Raw genomic sequence first — 25,000 nt, 5'->3', positions numbered from 1 at the left:
AAGGTGAATTTTTTAAACAATAGAGAGAATATTGATGATACTCAAATCTCGTTGTCTCGTGTTGATTACCAAAACGTGCTTCAATCAGTCAATGATAATCTTCATTCAAAGAAGTACCAAATTTCAAGAGTACCACCATCAGCGCTTGCTAATATCTTATAAAAGCAATATATAAGATATTTGTAATAATATAATAGCAATAGGTATTGAACAATAAATCAACCTTCAATCAATCAATTCATAATCGGCATTACTGCTTTCAACGAACATTCATCTCTTTCTTCGCATCGTAAAATAAAAAAAAATGTACTTTTAATGGCATAAACAATTGGTTATCTTTGTTCAATCTTGCATTTAAAACAAGGATTCAAATGTATGCTTTATTGTCAGCCTTTATTCTCTAGCGACAAAATGCTACTAAACTGCATGTTTTTTTTGCCTTTTGAGAACCCCAAATTCCTTTGAGAATCGATTGTCCTTACAAATAAACAATTAATCAGCAATTGTTGATTCCCATGATTGCAATAGATCCGAAATCAATCTGGTCTTATCCATCGTTGCATCCGAGAGTTGGAGAGTGCAATTGCTGCCTCGTACCGGTATGATTTTTTCGTTGAACTTCAAAGCAATCCACCGTGTAAGCCAAGCTCTCATGGCAATCGAACCCACCCCAAAGTTCCATATACTTTTAGCTCCAAGCTAAACAAATTCACCGTCAACCGGTGAGCTGCATTCTTGGCCTTATTCTAACCAGCAGCAGGTCTCGCGTGTGTGATTGCAATAGATATATCAGCCCCAAACCGTGGACCGAACGGATGCACCTGGCGATGACAGGGTGGATCTCGCGGGGAGCTTACAGCTTGTCGAAAGGCAAACAAATCATCCCGCGGTAAACAGCACCGCACCGATGACGTTGGATATATCGGAAACAAATAAACTCCATCGGTCGCAGTCGCAGTGGGGTGGATGTCGCTTGCGAGCCAAAGATTGCTCTCTGATCTATGATGCAGCTATGATGTCGCCCGCGAACCATCAATAAAGCGAGCTGACAGTGGAGACGTGATCCAGACGGCAGTGGCAGCAATGCATTCCGGGTTCTGGTTCGGATCTCGGTCCATCTTGAGCACATGATTTATCGATACAGGGTGTTTCACATCGCGTTAACATGGCCGGGAGATAGGGAGAAGTGATTGGCCGCCCGCGAGTCCAGGAAGAAATTGGGTGAAAAAGGAAAGCGCTGCCTTGCTTTGCAACAGACGAATGGTGTAAACAATGTTCATCTTCGCTTTAAAAGGGGTTGGTAAAATGAAGGATGAATGAGCTGAAACAGAAAGGCCGGCGATCCAGGGCAATTCCCTCCCCGCCCCGGGAGTGGACAGAGTCGGTTGGATCAATGTTGGATTATATCATTATGGTCCGCGGGCTAGCTGCTAATAGCTTGTTCCGCGTTGCACCCTCCAGGGGTCTGTCATGCTGCTGCTGCTGCTACTGCACGGTCATCGGAGCACGGGACAGCACCATACGGGACATCTTGTTTACAGCATCCCGATAAATAAATAACGATGAATTATGACTTTGTTACATCTCATGGCACTGCAGTTGGCTGCCAGCTCACCGAACGATGCCTAGATTAATGAGCGAACGGACGGCAAGACTGTGGGAAGATGGTTGAGCAAACTCCGGTCACCGGAGTCTTCGCTAAGAGCCTCCGATGTCTCGCCAGAGTGTGTGCTGCCTTCGAGGCAATGGCATGTCGTCTGATAGCGTTGCGACTAGCGCGTTGTTTGATTAATTTATTTCGGAATGCCGTTCATCACTTTGGGCCCTTGGTGGTGGAAGGAGTGGAGTAATGATTGGCCTCCAAGCCGACTGCCGCATCCACTCAGACACCCACAAGATCTAGATGTTTCACCGCTGGGGGAACCTTTTTCGAAAGGCGTAAATCATTTAACTGGAAAACGATTGAAGAGTGGCCCGGGAACGGTTTTGGGAGGGTGGGTTTTGTGGGTTTTTGACCACCGCACCGCACCAGCACCGGATGTCGGTTACGATTACGCCCGATTGGGAAGGTAGTTTATCGGATTACCTGGCTGGACCGGGGGCCATTGTAACGATCCTGCTGTATCCCGTCTTAGGGCCTCAGGTCCTAGCGAACAGTGAGCGAGCATCAGCAGCAGCAGCAGCAGATGATGAGATAATTCCGGACGAACTAATTCGATCGGTCCCGAGGTCAAGCTCGAAGTGAGGAGTCCCCGCTTAGGTTAATAATTAATCAATCAAATGCGATTATTATTCACTTACCATACGGAGCAGAATGGATGGAGGGAAGACGCATCGGTTGCCTTGTCCTCCAGGATGAATCATTAATCACGCTGCGAACCATAAGTCAAGTCCAGGTTCTCGGTCAGATCGCCAGACCAGCGTCATCCTGGGGACTTGGTACTTTAGATAAACATGACCGCAAACCAGCTCCAAAATGCGGATCGCGAAGCACCGTGTAGCGAATCTCATCCACTGGTTCATCCACTTGGTCTGACATTCAAAATCAAGCGAATGTCAAATGGAACCACTTTTTGTCTGAACCCACCGGAGTGGCATGCCATTGGACGCTAATCAATGTGTGAAATCGTGCTGAGATGTGTGGCGGTCAAGTCGGAACGGTCAGTTGGTCCCGGTGTTGGTCGTGCGAAATGCGTTCGATAATTGAATTATACACGAGAACCGTAACACAATTCGGTGGCTTGGTCGTGACCGTGAAGCGCACAACTCCTTGTTTTGATCGCGATTGTGTTGGTCTGCCTTGTTTTGGTTTGTTTTTGTCTTGTTTTCGATCGCTAGACGATGATTTATGAGGCCGTAATGAAGGTACGAGAAGGTAGAAACGGTCAAGCACCTTGGAGCGCCCCCAGAAGTCAATCATCTCAGTGGAACTCCTGAAATGAAGAGTATTTACCGAAAAGTAGTTTCGTTATTTGATAACCCAACACACTAAACCTGAACTGGAACAACAATCGTGGATTCTATACCAATATTTGGCTTGACGTGAAGTGTATTCAACCAGCTGCTGGTACCGAGTAGCACCAGCAAACTAGCAGATGGGCAGCGAATATTTATTTGATCTATAAGCTGTCGATATCGATAGCCAGTAATTTATGGACTGTTATTGTAATTAAACGACTCAAATTACTCACCCCTTTCCGTTCGCAATGGCATCTCGGCACCATACCATCATCCCGCTTGGCTGCTGGTTCGGAGTTCGGAGAACACGCGCACGCTTCCCGTTGATTCGCTGAACAGCAAACATCAACAACCGGAAGCTGAGTTGGCAGCAGGAAGTGGGAGAACCAGGGCGGTGGGTGGACAGCAAAAACAATAGAACCGATGATGATGGTGGCCCCGGTTTCGAGCGCACGGTCCGTAGGTGGCTGCGGCCAAGGAATCTAGAACCATTTGTTTCGCACCACATGCACCAAGGGGCAATGGCAAGATACTGCTGCTGCTGCTGCTGCTGCGCGTCTTGAGCGTTTTGTTTTCTAACCAAACAGTGCCCCGGGCCGGATAGGAATCGGCTTCTAGCGGTTTGACCTCCCATCCCGGGGCCACTCGATTTACGACCTCCGGACGAAATGCAAGAAATACGACACCGAGGCCACAAGGGGGCCAGTCACGCCCGGTCCCTGTCCATTGCACAGCCGTGGGTGGTCAGTTGGTTGGTTTGGTCGTGGATGCGATCTGGAACACCAACACAGATGGGATCACTTGGAGCGTTTTGAGCTGTTTCTGGATCGCTTTCGCAATGATTTGTGCGTTCACCGAAATGGTTTGTGAATGATGGAAACCCATACACGGACGGTAGGACAGTAGGTAATTAAGCCAACGGCCCCTACGATCGCGATCTGAAACCATTATCATCACGCAATCACGAACGAAACACGCGAGCACGAGATCGGACTGTATCGTGCACGCAAACACCGAGCCGAGGCGACGAGATGATGATGATGTTTTGTTGGCCAAGTGTTTTTGTAAAGCGATCCTCAATACTCGCCTGGGAACCACCCAGAATGCGAGGAGCGTCTGTTAATTTCACCGCACTATTTTTAAGCTCAAAAGCATAAACATCGCCGTGCGCTGCGATGCGCTGCGATGTGCGTATTGATTTATGCAGTCAATTATCAAATTTTTAGACGAGCATAAAACAGCAATCAGAACCGTAAAAAGGGCCTCGGTTTCCCCCCGGGGCGGGCCAAACAACATCTCATGAGCCACGAGACCCGCCGCGGAATCGAAATGGAAGCGGACAGTGGTATTTATAGAAGTCGCTTTATTGCGGGTTCAGTAAGGTGGATGGAATTTTTATGGCCCCAGCACGGATCTCGATCTCGATTAAACGGCGTAAGAGACGGTGACAATTCTAAAGCGAGGGAATAGCCATCGGGAACCATCGGGAACCGTAATCGGATCGGATCGGGCCCGGAGATGCCGATCTACGAGTATTGAGACACCAGATGTCCACACAATCAGATGCGGTGGGATAGATATTTATGGTGCTTTATGCTCCGTCCCTCGAGACTGTGACGAGAAGTCGCATAAATCAGATAACAAGTGACGAGAACGAAGGGAGAGAGAGAGAGAGGGAATAGAAAACCTACTTTCGTTGCTTGCAAATGCCGAAGCTGGTTAGTGTTCTGCAGTTGCTTTCAGGTCAGCTCACAGTAATAAGTCGATATCGGCCACTTTCTGTCCTGCGCATGCGCGTTGACAAAACTGTTATGCTAATGCGGATCGATCGAGATCAAGATCACAACCCTCTTGCTCTTCGTTTCAAAAGGGTGCACGATCGAGCGCGTGCCGCCTTTCGATGTTTACTGATCAGGCTTCTCCAGCCCAAATAGAGAGCAGATAATGGGCGGTACGGAGAAGTGGGATTCCGAGTGAAGCGAAGCAGAAAAATGAAAGAAGCAAATGACACACCACGTGGCCGGCGGCGTTGTCGAGCGACAGACCGCCGTCGCCCGCTGTGATGCTTTCCCAAAAATAAATCCAATTACTTTATGACCGGTTGTCATCCTGAATCAATGAGCATGTCGCGCGGCGCATAGCGTTTGAACACGAGGAACCAGCAGCATCGGATGGTATCGAATGTCTTCCGGTGAGGAGACCGTTTTTTGCCACCGCGAGAGTGAGACAGAGAAAGCGAGAGAGTGAGAGGGAGAGAAGAAACACATTATCAGTTCATTTTCCAGCCGTGACCGGGATGCCGCGTATGCTTTCGATCTGCAGCATCGGCCGTCAACGCTCGACACTGACGACTCTTTGCGTGTATGTTTGTGTGCCAGCCGGTATGTGGATGCACACGGTCTAATTAGTGTTTAATTAACAGATGTCATTTGTATGCCGATTTGTTTCGATATCCATTTCCATGCGTTCCATGCATTGGTCCCTGCCGCTCCCAGCATCTGTGCCACCGGTGGAGGGTTTTCGGAATTCTTGAATCCCACGACAAACAACCGGAGCGAGAGAGAGAGAGAGAGTGTAGGCCCAGAATAGGCCGATCGGTTCACAAAGGTGAAGGAGGTACCGTCCGTCCATAAAACTCGCTTCATGATGCTGCTGCTGCTCAAAACGGTGTTCCACGACGATGACGACGAATGAGCTGTTAAATCGAATCAGATACGTTGAAACGCAAGTAGACTTCTAGAACCCTAGGGCCGCGCAGAGAGGCGTGGGGCGAGGATTTCTGTTTTTCCTCATAGTTTGTTGTTGTTGTTGTTGCTGTAGCCTCTCAGCACACACGCGCGCCACTAGAGCCACTGCCACCATTTGTTTTGCCTCAAAATCGGGGTCGTCGGTACTGCTTCCTAACGATGGCGGATTCTTCGTTATTTATGAGAGTGATTTGTCTTCGGGTAGGGCAGAAAAGGGGTCCGGGGGGATGAGTAACCCGATCCCGATCCTCGGTCGAACGCGGTGTTGCTCCAATTTTGAGCCAGCAAACGTGTCAGCGATGTTCGACAGACCCATTTGGAGCGGGTGGAAAAAAGGTACGCTCGCTGGCTGGCTCTGCGAAAGGGCAGAAGAATATCTCACGGGTCTCACAAGAGTATAAATAATTTTGGAAGCATAAACATATTCAGTTTATAATTATCGGCACATGTGCCCGTGCCCGTGCCCGTTCCCGGAGGCATCCTGGAGGCAATTGTAATGAAAATAAACCTGATCGAACGTTTTCGGGGAATCGAGAGGGGTCGAGGGTTTTTTTTCTCCATGAGCTGTGATTGGTTGTAGGAGCATAGCATCCAACGGTTTGAAAACGGCATACATTGGCAGGGAGGCAAAGGATTCGAGAGGTTCTGTCACAATGTATGGCTGATCAACAATCAAAAGAGAAGGATTTTGATATAAATGTCATTTGATAAGTCAGTTGATTGCAGCGAGGGCCACGTTACTTTATAAAATTTTCTAGAGATTCTAAAATAATTACACATAAAGAAATATGTTATCGAAAGTCATAACAGTCGGATGGAAGTTAATGGTGCATTTGCTTTTACTAAGAGAACTTATCAGAATTTTAATGGAAACGAATTTGTAGCACAATTTGATCAGGTTTCATAACATAAACAAAGTGAACTTGCAGAAATGTTTGTAGCAGACCACACCACAATTTCCAAATATCTACATTCCATTGCAACAATAAAATCAATCTTGTGTTGGGACACGAATTGAAAAGATGTTATGAAATGTGGATTTGTTCAATAATTATCATTCATTACAATAATCCTACATACCTGCTATGGCTAAGCGTAAAACCTAAGCGGTACATGCAAACAGAGTACAGCTTTTGCAAACATGAATGGTGATAGGCATGAAGGAATACGAAAGGGTGTTTCAACAAGCCATCCCTCAGCTCCATGTAACCAACCCAGCCAAAAGCTGTTTAGAATATGTATGGTGGGAGGTGGTTCTCCATTTGCAGTATTTACCGGAGAATGCTTCATGATTCCCTTGTTCGGTTGCATAAGTAACGATTTTCCTGTACAGCGGTTCACTTCTACTTCATACATCGATAGATTGGTCTCGGTCACTTCAAACGATGAAGAGTTCTTGCGACACGCTATCAAGAAATTATAAGAAAGATTAAACTATTGTAAAATAACAGACATTACAGTATGTAGCGTAGCAATTGCTCCACAGATGTGAGTCAAGCCGTGTTTGATGTGCAACTCGTAAGAGGCGAAGTTGATTCATCAGGCCAGACCTCACACACTGCATGTTCCGAGAATTTTCTTGTCCTCTTAGAAGTCCTAGCACGTGTGTGCTAGTTCGGCAAACTATTGAAGCAACGGCCCCATAACTCTTCGCTTAAAAGCTTTGGTTTCATCGCAACTACAATTGATTTTAACAAGAGTACCACAATCTTCACAAGATCTTCATAAAATGCTAGTTATCATTGGAAAGAAAAGGTTGAGTTAGAACTACAAAACTGAGCTAGAACCTGTAAAATGATAAGCAAGATGTTCTGTTATTGTAGTTACAGCAGCACTGTTGACTAAATGAAGCTCAAGGTAAATTATATGTTCGTAAACATTCACCCATTGAGTTATGCTCGTATTACTATTAAAATGCATTATTTAACCCCCTGTTTGGAAGCCCTCTCTACTGCACAACACCAAAAATTTAGCTCACATAACTGGGAACACGTTTAATTTTACTGTTGGCCCATTGCAAATCTCCCAACCACGGTCTTTGGCACCATGGATGCACATGGACCTTGCCTCCGGGCCCTCTCTCTCTCCCTCTCGAAATGGTATCAAATATTCATACACAAAAACCCCTTTTCCATGGTCGCCGCTGATGCAATGGCCTTCCTATTCGGTTTCGTTTTACATTCATAATTGAGGTGAAACGAGCTTCGTTTGTTGCCTCGTTCTGCAAATGAGCAGAAGCATCTTCCTGCAAACGCCCAGAAGCTTAGGCGTAATGTGCGAGAGAGATGTCTTAGGGAAAATAGATTGAATTTCAACGCTGCTCCCTCGCAGGAATCGATATTGCCATCAGCATTCCACACACTTATGCTCCAGTTCGTCACCACCACCACCACCGCGTTAGGTTGCGCGCAATTTTGGTTTCCCATTTCCGGACCACCATTCTCCTCCGGCGATCGTTTTGCACATTGGCCACATATTGTGTGGCCAGGTTCCATCATCATGATTCATTCAATTTTGGGCTCGAGGCGCCTAAAAGGGAAGTGGCGTGGGTCCGTTGTTTGGGCCCGATCCATTTTTACGGCCGGCGCTGCTCGCACCTTGAGGCGTTTCAATTAAATCCCAGCCCGCGGCCGGCAGCATCCACCATTCGGTCGTTTCATGCGTTCATGCGCGAGCGCAAATAAAATCATCTCGTTTCGTTTGAGGGCAGCGCGACCACAAATGGATTCGTACATTTTTTATCATTATTACTTCTCCAGCAGTGGCAATGGTGGACGAACGAACGGAAGTGAGAGTTGTTGCGACAGAACACAGCACACGGCACACGGTATGGCATGGCATGCTGGGGCATGGAAATGAAGCTTCACTTACGGTAGAGTGAGTAAAAGCTTACGCGAACGGTTGTTTTCTAAGCAACCACAGCAGCAGTAGCAGCAGCAGCAGCATCAGCAACACGAAATAAGCTCCACAAGCCCTCGGACTCGGACCCGGTGCTCGGTGCTGGGCCAAAAACACACATTCCATTCCATGTGGTGTGAGGGTTGGCGTGGGTGGTTCTGGAGGGGGAGGGGGGCTGGAGTCTGTTTTGTGGCCACGCAGCCAGCAGGGCGAAGGGCAATAAATAAATTGCTGAAAATTTCGCGGACTGCTTGAGGGGTGATAAAAATTTAAGTATCACCCCCGACCCACCCACTCGCCCCACCCCTTTCCCGGGCATGCCCACGGTAAACAGTCGGTGGCAGTCGGGCGCGTGGCCCGGTTTGCCCGATCCACCACCGCTCGAGTTGAGTTGAAATAACTTTTCCCATATATTATTTATCAACAACTGCAAATCCATTCGTTAATAAACTCCTCACATTCGCTGTGTTGCGGTTTATGTGGTGGCAGAGCGAGTGGTAGAAGAGGCCCGGGAGGGAGGTGAACCCGCGAGCTCGCAGTTCCAGTGGCAGAGAAACGCTTTTACGACGCGAATGGCGCGGTATCGCGCGGGTGCGCCGTTCGGAATGATGACGAATGCCACGGCGCCGGGCTTCATCAACAATCGATGCCAGGACTCTCGTCGACACTACTCAACGCCCACAGTGTTCCTGCCACTCTCCCAGTTCCCGTTTTGGAACTCATTGTGATCTCCTTCAGTACTCAGTATCTCTGAATCTCTGTCGGTGTAGGCTTCCGGGGAATATGTTATTTCAAACTAAATGTAGCTCATTCCCGGTGCTACTCCCGGTACCATCAGGACCTCATCAAGCGCGCCGCAAGTTCAAAGGGCCACAGAATGGTTTTAGTACAGATTGCTCGAACGAGCGAGCGAACGAACGAATTGTGCGGCTCGATCCCGATAAGAATCTCTCATTTACATGCGTCTCCGGGTCGTTGAATGGTTTGGTTCTGCTGGTCTGGTGCTGGTCTGGTGACCGCCAACCGAGGCCAACCATTAATGAGGATCCTCACACGTGCACCAACTGGCAGGAGCTCATATGTGTGAATACTAAATCCCTTTCGGACCGAGCCGCCAGAGGTATGCAAACAAACCAATCCCTCTCTCTCTCTCTCGCGCTCTCGCTCTCGCTAGCGTTGCGTCCGTTCCGTTTGATGATTCTGATTCAAGGATCTTCTTCATTTCCATTCCAACCAAGCGAACAAAGGTCATTCGTGGCGTGTGGTCTCCAACCCCGCACAAAGTAATTCCGTAATATTTGGTTTAATTTGATCCACTCCATCGGCGTGATTGGGGGCCCGGATCAGGTGCCCGGATCGCACCGAAGCATTTCGAAATTAATCGAAATGATGGACGATACCCATCTCCATCTTCTGCAGTGCGGTGCGCAGCGATAGGCGTTCGCATGATAAAACCAAGAAGATAAGTCTCGGACCACTGCTTCAGATGCACTTTGGATTGGATATGCCGGTGTGGCGTAACGCAACTCGCTCTCCACCCTAACCAAACATTCCCTTCTTCCCTTCAGTTCTATTTCATTTTCCTCGTGCGGACACGCACCGAGTGCCTGATCCTGGTCCGAGTGGGTGTTCGCTTTGAAGTAAAGAATCGCATTTCACTTATCAAAATTCAAATAAAATTCCATCTACCGGGACCAGCGAATGTAGGTCGCAAACGGGCAAAGGCAGCATCGGTGGATAGCAGCCCTTTAGTAGTGGCCATGAAAGCCACCCAACTACACCGGGTGTGTGTTTACTTGGGTTCCCTCCACGTCCTGCCGTCCTGTAAGGTTTCGGAGTCCATTTCAGGGTTCTCCAGGCAGATCTTATTTTCGTCTCGCATTTCGTCTCGCACTTCTTCCGCTAAGCTACCGTCCGTTGAGGGCCAGTAGCAGCAGCAGCAACCGCCATTATCCTTTTTACCAGCAGTTTAGCCAACACGCAAGTAAATTGACCATTTTACCTCCGGACGATACTAATCTGCCTGCTGGTGCTGGGCGGTTTTATCTTGGAAACTTATTTCAAACCAGAATTCCTTCCGGCCCTACACCATGGACCGGTCTCCCTAACCGGAACACACTGGCCGCTGGTCTGGTGCGCCCTTGGTGGGGCCAGGTCAAAATTGCATGGTCAGACATTGGCCGGCGTATCGAATTCACCAAATGCCTTGTGGCTTTCAGTGCCTTTTTCACTCTCCTTGGCCTCGCCGTTAGAGGGGGGAAATAGTAGAAGAGATAAACAGAGAGAGAGAGAGTAATAGAGAGGGGGAGAAAGAGTTGGAGGTAATGTATCCAACCCATCTCTGGGGCCAGGCATCAACGGAAAAGCAATCATTTCGACGAAGCAACGAACGGGAGTAGGAGTGGAGAGCGCGTAGAGAGTGAACCAAATGTGAATCTTCTTACAAATGGAATGAATCTAAGAAGAAATGGGTGGAAAAAAGGAAAGAAAACCAAGGACCTGACGAAGTTTTCAAATCAAGAACGGAACGAACGTACATCCGGGGATAGTGAGAGGAAGGCTAGTGAGATAAGCCACTGGAGAGGATCGATCGATTTTTAAGCAAACAGAAAACAACCGTTGGAGTGCAGGTTATTTGGAGGTTAGTTTGGACTTCCCTTTTTTGGTCGAGCAGTACAACGAAGGACGCTGGAGGACTAAGTGATTTCTTACCGGAAGCTACCCGTTACTGTTACTGTTCCTGTTTAGTATATTCTCTCTCTGCTCTTGACTGTGATGATAGAGGTTCACTTCGAACGTTCACACGGCTATGGCGCAATGACGCACTACTTACAGTCAATAACACCCCGGGGGAGTAAATGGCGTAGAAGACGCAGAGAGCCACGAGACCAAAGCCAATAATCCACGAACATAATGAAACACATTATGATAATCGCGAGCTGAGGAAACTTATGTCATATCGCAACGGATGGTCGCGTCGTGTACTAAACAAAGGTGGTGGGATATCCTCCCTTCACTCCTGAGTTGACCAAAACGCACCGCACGGTACCTGGAACAACCCGGAACGTCATCCCGGAACGATCGTCGCCGTTAAGCCGCTCATTAGGGAAGTTGGGCAAAGAAGATTACGCGCTCGCGATTGTTGGCCGCGAATTGGGAGCGTAATGGGGGAGCGTTCCAGGAGGTCCTCTCTCCATCCACTCCATTCGGGATTTGGCGTTTGAGCTTTTGTTTCAGGCACCCAAACCCAATGTCCGCCAACAGCATTTGCTCTTCTCCTTTTTGGGGCCACAGGACACTCGGTCGCACGGAATTACAAATCATCATCTCTGGTTTGTGGGGCCTGGGTGAGGGGGTGAGATCCTTCCACCTTCCGTGTTTGGACTAATTTATGCAGCGAAATTATTTGGCGGCACTTTGGAGTTGGGCCAAGTCCGTGGCCGAAGGTGGGGGTTTTTGTTGGCAAAAGTTGAGGCGCGTTATCCCGGCGAAAAGCCTACCAGTCCTGCCGGCCTACCTGCCATGGCTGTCTCATTAACGCGAGGTAAGCGACTTGATCCGTGCTGTGGCGGATGACATTTCCCGGCGACTGGTGAAGACAAACTGCCTCGGCCCGTCACCGAGGGCGTCAGGAGGCGAGGTGGCCGGGTACCTTTTGCTAATCCTGGGTCCCACTTTGGCCGCCTAAGCGCCACTTTGCGACGGTTTCAATTCGCGTACCGCGACGAATGGCTCTTCGGGTTGTCTGGTCCGCCGCCGCACCGCCGCGTATCCCTGTTTATTATTCATTGGCGTAATTTATGCAATGCGATCGGTGTTATTATGGAATAAATAATTGATGCGGCGGTTTTGCCACCTTTTAGGACCTCCGCTCGCTCCTCCGCGGCCCCTTGTCACCGTGTGACGGCTCGCCGGAAACAGAAAGCCGATACTTAAAGGGTGTATTTCGTACCAGACCGGACACTCTTTTGTTTTTTCCATTCGTTTTTTGTTGTTTTCTTTTGTCCTTATCTGGTGTCTCTGTGTCTCTGACGCTATTCTGCTTGTGGCGACAGCATTTTCTTAAGCCCTGCCCTCGGTTCGCTCCAGCCCATTTGCCAGTGGAAACCGGTGAGTTTTCTTAAGCCGACGAGAATTAAGGATCGTATGTTTTATGTTAGTGTCCAGGAGCGGGCGCGTGAGTCGGTCTCTGCTTTTGCTCGCTTTTGAATAATTTGATTTAAATCCCCGTTCACGAGCGAGGGATTGTGGGACTGGGCTAAGGAGATAGAAAGGATACCGTGGAGGGATCGTTTTGCAAAGTGTCCGTTGTTGTTGTTGTTGCTGATGTGGAGGAATATTAATGCTTGGGAGGGTGAGGATCACTTTGCTCGGTACTCATTTCATGATAGAGTCTGGTCTTTTTGAATACTAATTTGCTGATTGAAATGGATAACTTCCGTTTTTAGTGTTTCTATTGCCTGGCACAAGATGAGAATAAGGACACAACTCGACTCTCAACGACAATTATATTGATTGGTCGTTCGCCAATTGCTTTTTTCAATAGACAACCAACAATTCAACAGCAGAGACTGATCCTGTAAATACTGACCTGACTGACTGACTGAACCTGTAAAATTTCAACGAGTTTACAGTAACTGCAATTCATTCGCATTTGTTGACACTGTCCATTGGCTGCTTTAGCATTTCGGATAGCCCGGGGTCATTAGCTTTGGGCCGATGAGGACACAAATCCATCTACTGTAGCAAATATTGAAATGCTTATTCACATTCTTAGCTCGAAAAATACAGTCATGTTTCAGAATTTCTAAAATGATGTGCTAAAAAATTGGTCAGTGGGTTATTGTTTTCTATTTTTTAAACTTAAAAATTAAAATGCAACTTAAAACCGAAATGAATATTAAAGATAAATAAGCGGATGTTTTACAAATATACGATAGATAGTCCAAAGAAATATACGAGAGCTCCTTACTACTCTTTTTTTCAATCTTGTGTTATCGGTGGGGCGAGCCTTTTCTTTATCGTGCTTTCTCAGTGTACTGTACAGGAATAAATACCAGGTGTATGCATATGCAACCGTCTTTGTCGTACTAAAGCTATATGTACGCCAACATCCGTTAAACATAATCGGTATGCATTTATTCTAATTTGACACTATAACAAATATTTTCATTACGATTAAAATGGCATGTTCCGTTCTCAAAAACTGCGATGTACGGACATTGTTCGTTTTTTGCCTCCATCTAAAAAAAACGGCGGCTGAATCACATCAAATTTTTATTGATGGTTAGGGTGGGCATGTTCTCATTTAAACACAGTGCAAAATCGGTTTAAAAAAATTAAAAGTAGTGATATTGATGAGAGAACAAAAAAACAGGGAAAATGTTAGAAGTCTTAAAATTACATTGGCCTTATTGGCCAAAAAGGCTACTAATGATCATTACAAGCAAGAATTAATAAGTTTAGACCGAGACTTGTGAAAAAAAACCACCAAAATATCAACAAACGACAAAATTGACCTAGTTTTCTCGATGAAAATGCTCCGCCACCGCGCGGAATATCGGAAGGACACGGTAAAAGCCGCAATTGGTAACAATTACTACTTGCGGCTAACTCACCAGACTTAACTCTATCAGTTGAACATTCTTGTGCATCGTTGTAACAGGTAATGGCTGAGCAGGGCTTCCTTTTCTTCAAAAATTAGAAAAAATGGATGGTTTTCGAAAAAATGGTATAGATTGGTGGTTTTTTAAGTAATGCATCCAAAACTTGGCTAAGGTATAGTTGAAATGTGTAGCTAACGATTCTCATTACTTTGGAGAATAAATGATTATCCGTTTTCCACAATAAACTTTTTTTTCGAATAAAAACAACGGTTTCATATGCATACACCTGCTAGCCTTGAAGAGTCACATTGACCGTTCAAATCTCTTATAATCCGTTATGCTGAGGCTACGAAACGACGTCAGCTTTGGACATGATCGTGGTGCTAGCAAAATTCTAAAATCAATAATATCAAGAAGCATCCTTTATGAATAAGTAGAAATCAAATTAAGACAAAGTTGCTACCTTAAGGTCTCAAAGGGCAGAAAAGCTCCTAGGTGAGCGTAAAGTGTAGTAACAAGTTCTAATGCGACAATGCGAGAAAAATGAACCACAACCAGCCCAGCATGTGCGTTCGATTTCGGATACTGCTAGCATCAATCGCGTAAGAGCGCGCGCAAATCCTTTCTCCACCCGTCTCGACCACACACCCCACATTTAATGGAGTTCGAGTTCCACTTTATCGCGTTGCCGCATTCGGATCGATCCGTGGTCCGCTCGTCACACGTCTCAACGACGAAAATAAAATCCATTATTCTCGCTTTAACGCAACCGCCATCATCGGTAGCGGTGCGCAGCGCATTTCTCTTGGCTGCCGCAGCGTTGAACACCAATTAAGAAGTCGATCGTCCGTGAGGGGCCGAAATCCTCCCGAAAACCATCTTCTTGGCGGTTGGCGGCGATTGCTCTCCCACCACAGCCGCCCATCTCACGGGAGAAGGGGTAAACTGCGGCAGATTGTTTTCTCCGAAAACCGTTGGAAGCGACCCCTGTTCTGTTCTGTTCCGGCCGATGCCACCGGGTTGTCGCTCTGGTAGCATGAGGTCCCCAACACCCCGAGCGTGTACCGGAACTGTTCTCCCACACGACACTAATCTGGCACCGATGTCGTTGTACCGCAAATGGTTAAAGAAGGGACTGCCAGCTGAAGACCAGGCACGCGACGTCCCTCTCCAGGACCGGGCAGGGGCATTCGATGCCGCCGTGGTGTGGTACAGTGTCTTGTAAACAATTTTAATAACATTTCACGCTAATCGCGGAGCTACACCACGCACCAACCGAACAGAACAGAAAGCAGGGGTTCCCACACCAACCACCGTGGTGATTGAATTCACCGACGGCACCTTCCCGTATCTTGGGGGGCTGGGAGGAGGACGATGAAGATACTCCCGTACCGTAAACCCCACGATCAGGCACGTAGCGTCGCGCGTGGCGTGCTGTAATCGGTTTTTCGGTTCAGTTCTCTATGCCTTTAAGGTGTCTGTGTCTGTGTTTGTGTCTGTGTGTGTTGCTCTTCATCTCCATCTTCCATTTATGAACGGGGAAGAGAAGAAGCAGATCCCGATTAACCTCGACAACGACGACGACGACGCTCGAGGCCACCGTGAGGATCCAGCGTTTGCTGTCGAATGAAGCTGTTAACAGGCGTGTCACGCATGAGGCGACGCGTAAGCATAACAACCTGACAGCCAACCGAACCGAGGGAAAGGGGAGGGAAGGAGAGACCATCTTCTAACATTTCTATTGGCGCGGCTGTCAGAACGAACGACAGAGAGATGGCCGATCCCGCGTAATCCCACAACAGAACGAACGGTTCGTCCGAGAGCTTCGGTTCCCCCGAAAAGTCTGACCTGGATGATAACCATGCAGTGCATCCTTGTTGATCTGCCTACGGCACCACAAAACCACCACCAAAAGGCCAAAGCAGATCCGGAACGTCATTTCGTCGCACCGAACGCACCGCTCCATTGTCTTAATCTAGGTCCGCGGGGCTCTCGGGTCCGGTGCTGCTGGAACTGAAAGTTTAAAGAATTCCTGGAAGCAACACCATCATCCGCGACCGCACCGGAGCCCTCGAGGCACTGACGTCGAAGGTGACGGAAGCGGATAGAGGAGATTAAACGAGGGATCTCGATGCGAGCGGCGCGTCAGTGGAAAACCCCGCGGTAAGAATGTGTCCCTCGGGATGATAAACTTTCCTCTCCTTCCCAAAATATTATTTTGGAACACCTACGCGACGGCGGTGGCTTCAGGCGTCAAACGATGGATGAGTCACGGTGACTGACTGGCGATGCCGAGGATGCTGCTGCCATCGCCATCGTGTTACGATGTGACCGTGTGGCGGTGAAGGTCACATAACGAGATTTGAAGATTACGACGGATCCAATCCACGCCTCCGCATCGCTGGCGGACGGACTACCGGCTCGCTTGACGATGGCTTGTCACAACCGAACATCGCGTACCACGCGCGGGAATCACCGAAAATGAAACATAAACACGGACCAAGGGGGCAACGGCGGGGAAAGCATAACATAAACACACTCGCGCACCCTCGCGGCCCAGGAAAAGATCTCCAGGAGGAGGAGGAGGAGGAGGAGGAGGAGGAGGAGGAGGAGGAGGAGGAACTCGAGCGCGAGCGCGTAAGACGCGGACGCGATGGCAAAGATTGTTGACTTCCTTTCGCGGACTGGGTGCGGATGCTTGAGATGTTGAGCCCGAAACCTGAAATCATGGCCCGCGGTGCAGGCCCGGATGCTTTATCTGCACGCCATGATGTCACGTGTGTCGGTGTGCGAGTGTATTTGTGTGCGACACACGTGGACTCGAGGAGCTATCCGAGGCCTCTTCCGAGCCGCTGATCGAATTACAATCCGGCGCCACCACTGTCGCCATCATGAAGGGGCTCAACATGAAATTGAATTTCAAGGCAACAGTTCTAACAGGTGAAAGTGCCTCGAACCCGATGGTGGAACCTCCCACCATTTTGCCATTTTGAAATGATTTCTTGTTTAACGAGAAACGTTTCGTTGCGAGAGAGTCACGGTGCTTAGCAAGCGCGCGCAACAAACCGGATGCTAGAGAATTGAGGTCGATGGCGAATTTCGATGGATTTCTAAATCACTTAACGAATTGTTACGTTCAGTGTGCAGGAGGGCCGCCAGGAAGCCGGCTAAGTGGCACCCGTGGATCGAGCACCAGAATTCATCAATTATCGAGTTCGACAATCATAAATCGGTTCCTCACGATTCCCACTGGAGCCATTTGCAGTGTAAACACTAGTGTGGCGCTTTCGTTGGTTTCGATCCGAGGAGCGTCAAGTGCTCTGGTGTTTGTGCGAAAATGGTTTCCATGGATCGGTATTGACTGCTTGGTACGCAATTTCTCAAAGAGTTCTACATGTTATTATTAATTTCTTAAGATCTGGGGCCGTAAGCTCTGGAAACATTTTCTTAATTACTAGAGGGGCAAGGGAATCATTCTTCAGGATGCAGAAGCTTCAAATGAGTCAGGCCGGAAACATTGACTTAGAGGTTGGGTTGGGTCATGCTGATGAAGATCAAATAAGAAGAGCTGGCTCACCGATGATCGCAGTTAAGTGCTAAATATGTACACGGATCTCATGAAAAGTCTAAATCTTATAAAATTAAAATCACATTTCATTCTCTTCAGTTTTTTGTTTTTATTTATTATGCTTGATACTTTTGTGTTACTTCCAAAAAGACGCACTAATAAAACAGTAATGTTAGAAACAATCGAGTAATGTAAGAAAAAAAGAATATCCACCCCAATGTGCTGTATTGTTTTCACTTGAAACTAATCAAATAATCGTCTTTTTTCTCCATTTCAAAGGTGCTTTTGAGTTTTTTAATCTCAAGCGCATCTTTTGAGGTCCATTTGATAACTTAATCGCCAAAAATAATGAGTTTCCACGAAAAATCAGCCTAACTCTGTAGTTTCGAATGCATTCACGCGTGATAGTCTTATTGATCAGGCGCTATAACCGACAAATAGTATTAATCTGCAACAGTAGATCCTTGAGTGATTCGCGATCAACTTACGTCTTCGTTCAAGTCGATATTCTAATAATTCTAATGCCAATATCGATACAGTCACGCTATGTTTTTTATGGAGAGATTTACGTTTAGGTATCATGAATTCAAAATCTAATGCGTGATTTGTGCCATTTACCGTCTATAACACGCTGATGTAGCGTGCATCATTGCTTTGCGTTAGTTAGTTTTTACTGCCGACAGGATATTTAAAACGATAAAGTAATCAATTTATGGAAAATATCAATAAAAAACACCCGGTTGTCCAAACAACCCTCAATCGTACCGAGCGTCGGATCAACATTGGCGCAAACAGGGCGGAAGTTTTTCCGGTAGCCAGTCGTTCACCAACTTTATCCCTTATCCCGGTGGAAGTGTCGAACTGGCCAGCACGCCTGAGCAGTCTAACCGCCCCCCGGGTGGTAAACACCGTTGGCCACCTCTTGGCATCTAATACCGTGCCCACCCAGGCACCGGTCGCTCATTACACTAATTGAATTCTATTCACCATCACCATCGCCATCACCATCGGCGAAATCGAACTCCAAAGTTGGTTCGTTGGTACTTTTGAATCTAAATAGTTTTTCTTGGCCCCGCTGGAGGGCCAACGAGGGAGGGAATGTTGGGATCGATTGGTTAATTTTATTTGTGGCAAAGTAATTGTGGGATTCCACTCCCCAGCCCCAGGGAAGAAGTCCGATTTGCGATTTCTTCCAACATTTCGACTGTGCCACTCAGGATCAGGTTGGACCTGCTGACCGTTCCGGGCCCGTGTACCGGTGTGCCTTGAGACCGGAAATGAGTGAAAAGTTTTTCGTCTCAACACCCAACTGGTGCGGAGGGAGAAGGACCAATTGAATCCAATAGAGAGAGGGAGAGAGAGAGAGAGGAAGAAAGAGAGAAAGAAAGAGGGAGAGCGTACGATTATTACCCAATCAAATTAAGCTGATTATAATCAAATAATTTCTATTATCGACTAAGCTTCTTTAAGGGGGCGTCCCGAGTCCAAGGGGTCGCTACCGATGTAAGGTGGAGGATGAAGCAAACCACGCACCACCCACGTGAAGGGAACGGGGAAAGGATAAGGATACGGAGCTAGGGAATGTTGGAGAAATGAAATACTTTTCAACTTTGCCACCTTCCACCACCACCACCACCATCGTCGGATTCGTCGTGGCCAGCTACAAGCTACCGGACAAGTTTCACTGGTTTAGGTCCCTCACCCCCGGATCGGTCACCCACGCAACGGAAGAAAGTATCAAGTTCCTGCTGACACTTGCGTTTGTTGAAACTTTTTCCCACGAGGGGTGAACGATAATGACAGCAAAGTTCCGTCGCTGATCGTCGTTGGCCATCAAGCGAACGAGCGGATGAGCCGCCAGCTGATTGGTATTGGTTGCTGCCGAGGGCGTAAGGTGGATAAATGAGGAAGGATTTCCGCCAAGTTATTGTTCGGTGCAGGAGACGCCGTCGCCGTGCATGGCGGCGGTGTCAACATGACTAAGGTGAAGATGAGGCTCTACAGTTCTCGAGAATGATTAAAGGACACTCTGGTCGCTCTGGCCACTCTGGCCACTCTGGTGGCCAATCGTTTATTTGTTGGTGGTGAAATCTTGCAAATTGATTTTGCATTTACTGCCTCCTCATAACGCTTGGATCCCGAATCAGACACCGAGAGCATGGTCTGTGGGATCAATTATCAATTAAGAGTGCACAATCCGCGTAGAGGAGATGTAGATGCAAGTGTGACAAAGAGACAGCAAGAAAAAGGGAGAAAGAGAGAGAGAGAAAGAAACCGCGGCACCGCAAAACATTGCAAATTTATATTAATGAAAAGGACATGATACCAACTGACGCACTCCATTCCGGTGTCACGGTGCCGTCACGTCGCCATTCTGCATCCAGGCCATTAATGCGATCGGATGCGACTCCCTGGGTGCTGGAGGTGCTGCTGCGCGTGTGTGCACCACCCATTAACACTGCTTAATCGCAGACAGGTGTATCATAATGCGTTTGGTTTGGGGTCGCGACCGAGCGCGAGTGCGATTCGCGATGAATACATGAAATTAAACAATTATTTAAAAATTAAAATTTAATTAAACTCTCGTTGCACTCGAGGAGCATTCGCTTTACATGCATCGGGCAGGATGGTGGGAGGTTTTTCAGTTGTCGGTCCGGGTCAGCCTGGCCACGCGATGGCCACGTAGCACGTTTCCATCGTCGTTGCGTCGCCATCGTTGCGATGGTAACAGCTGGAGATGGTCGTTTATGCGTGCCAATGGTTGGGTCAGATGTGGAGTACGTGTACTGCCACTAATGCATCTGGCAATTCGATGGAGGAGTCCAGAAAGGCAAAAACGCACCCTACAAGAGCTGAGCCAGTTCAGCTTCACCACTGCTGTTGGTGACTGGGTTATGATTATGATTTTCAGACTAGTTTGAAATGCTGTGTAAGATCCGTTTCTTGAACATTTCACACAGTTTCATTGCGTACCAAGATCGCAAGATGAAGTGCGTGGATGTTACTGTTTCAATGTCAATTTAACATTTAAAAAACGAATGGTACTTCTTGCTTTTTGTTTATTACTGGGAATACACCGAAGGATTGAGCTCAAAGTTCTGAGGATTGTGGCGATTGCATCTTCTGCTGAGGGTTTCATTTCCAGGAAGATGTATTTTCTAAAACATCCAGTGCAAAGTAAATTTAGTGTAGGTGTAAGAGAAGCATTTTTTTTGGTCTCTCTTTTCTAGCGACTGAACATCCCTGGTTTCTTTTTTTTCTGTTCATTCACCAGGGACATGATAAACATTAAATCCTTCGATGCCAACATGATGTCCACTACTACAAATTAAATTGTATCTCTGTTTTCTCAGAATTCTTCCCCTCTCCTAGGGTATCACAAATGAAGACAAAATGATTGAAGGACAGGTCAAATTCCTAGGAAGTCGTCCTGGGAAATGGAAGCCTTAAAAGCTGTAAGCCAAGAAACGAAAACATTGAAGAATCTTTTCGGCAAATCCTGTTTATTTGTGTGCTGCAGCTAAAGGCATCTTGTGAATGGTTCCACTTCGCAATTCCGGTTAGCCAGCTATACGACCAGGGCTTCAATAACACTTTATTGGATCAGGCATTGGATAACAATGAAATAATCATTTTTAACTACGCTAGTTCTGGTCAGTTATAAAATTAAAGGCATAAGGCTAGGTCAGTTATAACCTATTGTAATGGAATAAGATGGAGATATGGAAGTAACGAGCAGAAAATCAACCCGTATGCCAATTGGCCACCAAAGTGGCCATTTATCGTTTTACGGGCCGAAAAAAGGCCGCTAACAGGACGCATAGAAGGCTATTTGTTATATGGAAATCGAATAACACCCGAAAACCAGTAGGAAGCATCCTAGCAAAAGATCAAACACCATTCTACAAGTTCCAGTTCCAGTTTTCCATCTTTTTTATTCCACAAATAGCATGTTTTCTTTGAAAAAAAAAAATGGTAGCGATAATGTTGGCAAATAAATTGAGGTGATTAAAAAAAAGTGGTGATTTAGCGACGATTTTATTTAATTTTTGTATCTTACTTATGGCATAGGATGATGCGATCATCACTTTGTACGAGAACCACGAATTTTACTATTCACAATTACACTCCAGTAAAGTATCTTGCTCACTTGTGTGTTGATCCTCCGATGACCAGCCAAACAAGCAAAGCTTTTGCCTCTTGCTGCATTTGCATAATCTTTTGCAACCCAGTCCTTTGAACTGCCCATTGCTGTTGCCCTTTCAGGACAGTTTACCGCTTAACACTTCAATACTGCAAAGGCTTTTAAATTCCAACTTAAGAAACAGCAAAAACACGAAAAAAAAATCAAAGAAATTAACATTACAATCGACGTGCCGACTACCGGTAGAGACAGCCCCCGGTTTGGCCCGCGATTGACCATCGATGAAGCGGTTGTTGTCTGGCTGATTTACTGTCTACTCCACCTGACCTACCATCCCGAACTACCACTCCCCTCGCCACAGTCAACGGTGTGTTAGCATGCAATTGCAATTTATTCCCACTTAATGGCCAATAACACGATGATGACGGCGACGGCGACGGCGATGACGATCGCGTTCGATACGCGAAGGCGCGAATAATTAGTTCCAACCCCCATTTATCACCTTCGGGAAAAACAGAGTTAACAGCCACCACTCTTCTCCCCTCTCGTTCGTAACCACCGGATAACGGCGACCGGTGTACCGGTTTGCAAGGACTGCGGCGTCCCATGTATGTCCATGCTGCACCAATCATCAACGAGCGCACAAGCAGCAGCATCCGGTCAACCTCGTTTGCCTGCTGGTGCAGTTTCCTTATATGAGCAGCAAGTGGTGTAATTATTACGCCAGCATAACGTTGCACAAAGTTCACCGTGGCTAAGCATGCACAATGGCGCCAACCAGCATACTGTGGCCAAGGGCGCAACCGTTGGTATGTCTGGCTGGCTCGCTGGACAGGCTTGGCCAGGCTTTGAAAAATGCCGCTATCAATTTCATTTAATCTGAGCACATTAAGTAGATACGCGTCGCTCGTTGTGGCGCTATATTTGACCCGCTTAAAAGCTCATTTCGCGGTGCAGCTTACCACATCATCCACACGTCGCTAGACAACCCTTCACCCCTGGGCGTGGCCTTTGACTTGGCAGCGCATTGCCAGGGAATGCTTTTGATGCTGATTTTGAAAAAAATCGCGAAACAAAAATGTGCGAACAAAACGAGCCGCAGATTTTTACATTTCAACGCAACATTCAACGCAGTTCCGGAAGAGCTGATCCCGTTGAGTGCTCGTTACGTACACGACATCTTTCGATGGCGTCAAGTGGTCGGAGTGACGCTCTCTTCATCGATCGATCAATGCTCGTCATCGCGTTGGTGCACAAGATGAACCATCGTGCCAGTGTCTTCCCGGTTGCCACACTTTGCTCAAGAAGAAGGCGGAAAAAAGGAAAAGAAAGGCATCTCTTGAGCTGAAGAAGGTGTGTAATTTACGCAAATTGCATATCGCTTACGCTTCGTGCGGAGTGGACGAGCTGGCTGGCTGGCTGGCTGGCTGGCTGGCTGGCTGGCAGCAGCACTAGCTGGCACACTCCGTACGACGACACTGCTGGTGCTGCGAGTGCTGCTGCTGGTGATGGTGGTCGAGAGATGTGTCGTACGTCATGCTGACCGACTTGGCAGTGACTTTCTTCCCTCCAACCAAATGCTCGTGTCGCCCAGTGCGAAGAGGGTGTTGCACATGCTGAGCTAAAGTGGCGAGAAAATTAGCATGTGGTCGTTCGGACTCGGTCTGCTCGGTACGATACTTTTCCTGGCCGAGAGATTTCCGAGTACCCGGACACCGAGAGACACTGGTGCTGCTGCTGCTGCTGCTGCATTCCTGCAGGATGCCGATGCTTTTATCACATTTTATTGATGACTTCAGGAGGGTTCTGACTTTTATAGATGTGGCAGTCTCGTGCAGGACAGGACGCTGGACGGGCTTTTTGCAATCAATCAACCCGGGTCTCCGGTCCCGGTGCCGTTGATCAGCGTTCGACGATCGTCTTTTCTGTGCCAGTCTCGTTATCTGCCCCACTTGATCATCATCATCGATTGGTGCTTGCCCACGGTCGACCGGGGGGAGTCACATCCGTGAGGGAAATGCCTCTCCCGCGCCATCGGTTGCTTGGTGGAGAACAAGGTAATATCCATCATTTTCACACTCGCCTTTTTCCCACTGCAGCTCCAGCAGCAGCAGCCCACGCCACGAGAGTATCAAGAAATGCATTAGCGTTCATTCTGGTGCGAGGCCGCTGAATGATCAGTGATGATAGGTGCAGCATGTAGGCACGGGTGTAGGTTAAAGGGCCAGCCGCATCGGAAACGGGATCAGCTTGGTGATTGCATGAGGACGCTGAAATCATGTTCTCACAGTGCACTCCAATCACAACTGCTGTTAAGGGACCTATAAACAGGCGGTAAAGGTATTGCACCACTAGAGAACGGGGAAGTGTATCAAAAAGAATGGCTTATTCATCCGACACACAATGCGCTGCGGTGCGAGGCCGTTTAGATGATGATATGGGTGGAAAAACTTCGCATTCCGGACTAGGACAACGCCGTGTGAAACCTATTGTTAGCGGATAATTTCTAGGCAGCTATCGCACATTATTTTGTTGTGAAACCTATCTACGCTCCTAGACTAGATTTAAAGGAAATGTAATATTTTATCGTATGTGATTATACTGCAACATGGGCGCAGTCAATCTAATTAGTGCTCTTGCGATGATGGATTTAAAATTGTAAAATAGAATAAAACGGAATTGGATTTCAACATCTACTGCTATCTGGCATGGAAGACATCAATCAAGGTCAACCACCCTTATAATGCATTTTGTTGAGTTGTAGCGGTCAGTATTATCACCCTCTAAGCTCCGCTGTTAATTATTTTCTTCAAATTAAATACAAATTTTAATGGGGACCTTTACAAGACTGAATATTTAGATTACAAATCCGAAATAAATAATAAAAGTGTTTTAAAACCAATGCCTTTATGTTTCCCAGATGCATCGGTTTTTCAAATTTTAGTTCATAAGCTTTTGAAAATAAAAATGTGAAGATCATTTATTTAAGCAAATTCGGGCCTACATTAGTTTCAAAAGAAGAAAATCCTGAAGAGATGATAAGTGATAAGCCATTTAGTGAGTGGAATCCTCCCGAAAT

At 47.2% G+C, this 25,000-nt stretch overlaps 1 protein-coding gene across 1 annotated transcript in view; it reads right to left on the bottom strand.

Moving 5' to 3' along the window:
* Nucleotides 1-25,000, bottom strand: part of LOC126573125 (protein hedgehog) — a 206,355-nt gene that overhangs the window by 146,366 nt on the left and 34,989 nt on the right. The window lies entirely within an intron of this gene.

The sequence above is a fragment of the Anopheles aquasalis genome, chromosome 2, assembly GCF_943734665.1.
Source record: "Anopheles aquasalis chromosome 2, idAnoAquaMG_Q_19, whole genome shotgun sequence".
In the NCBI taxonomy this organism is placed as follows: domain Eukaryota; kingdom Metazoa; phylum Arthropoda; class Insecta; order Diptera; family Culicidae; genus Anopheles; species Anopheles aquasalis.
Note: the sequence above shows the minus strand (reverse complement) of the source record. Positions and strands in the feature narration are given on the sequence as shown.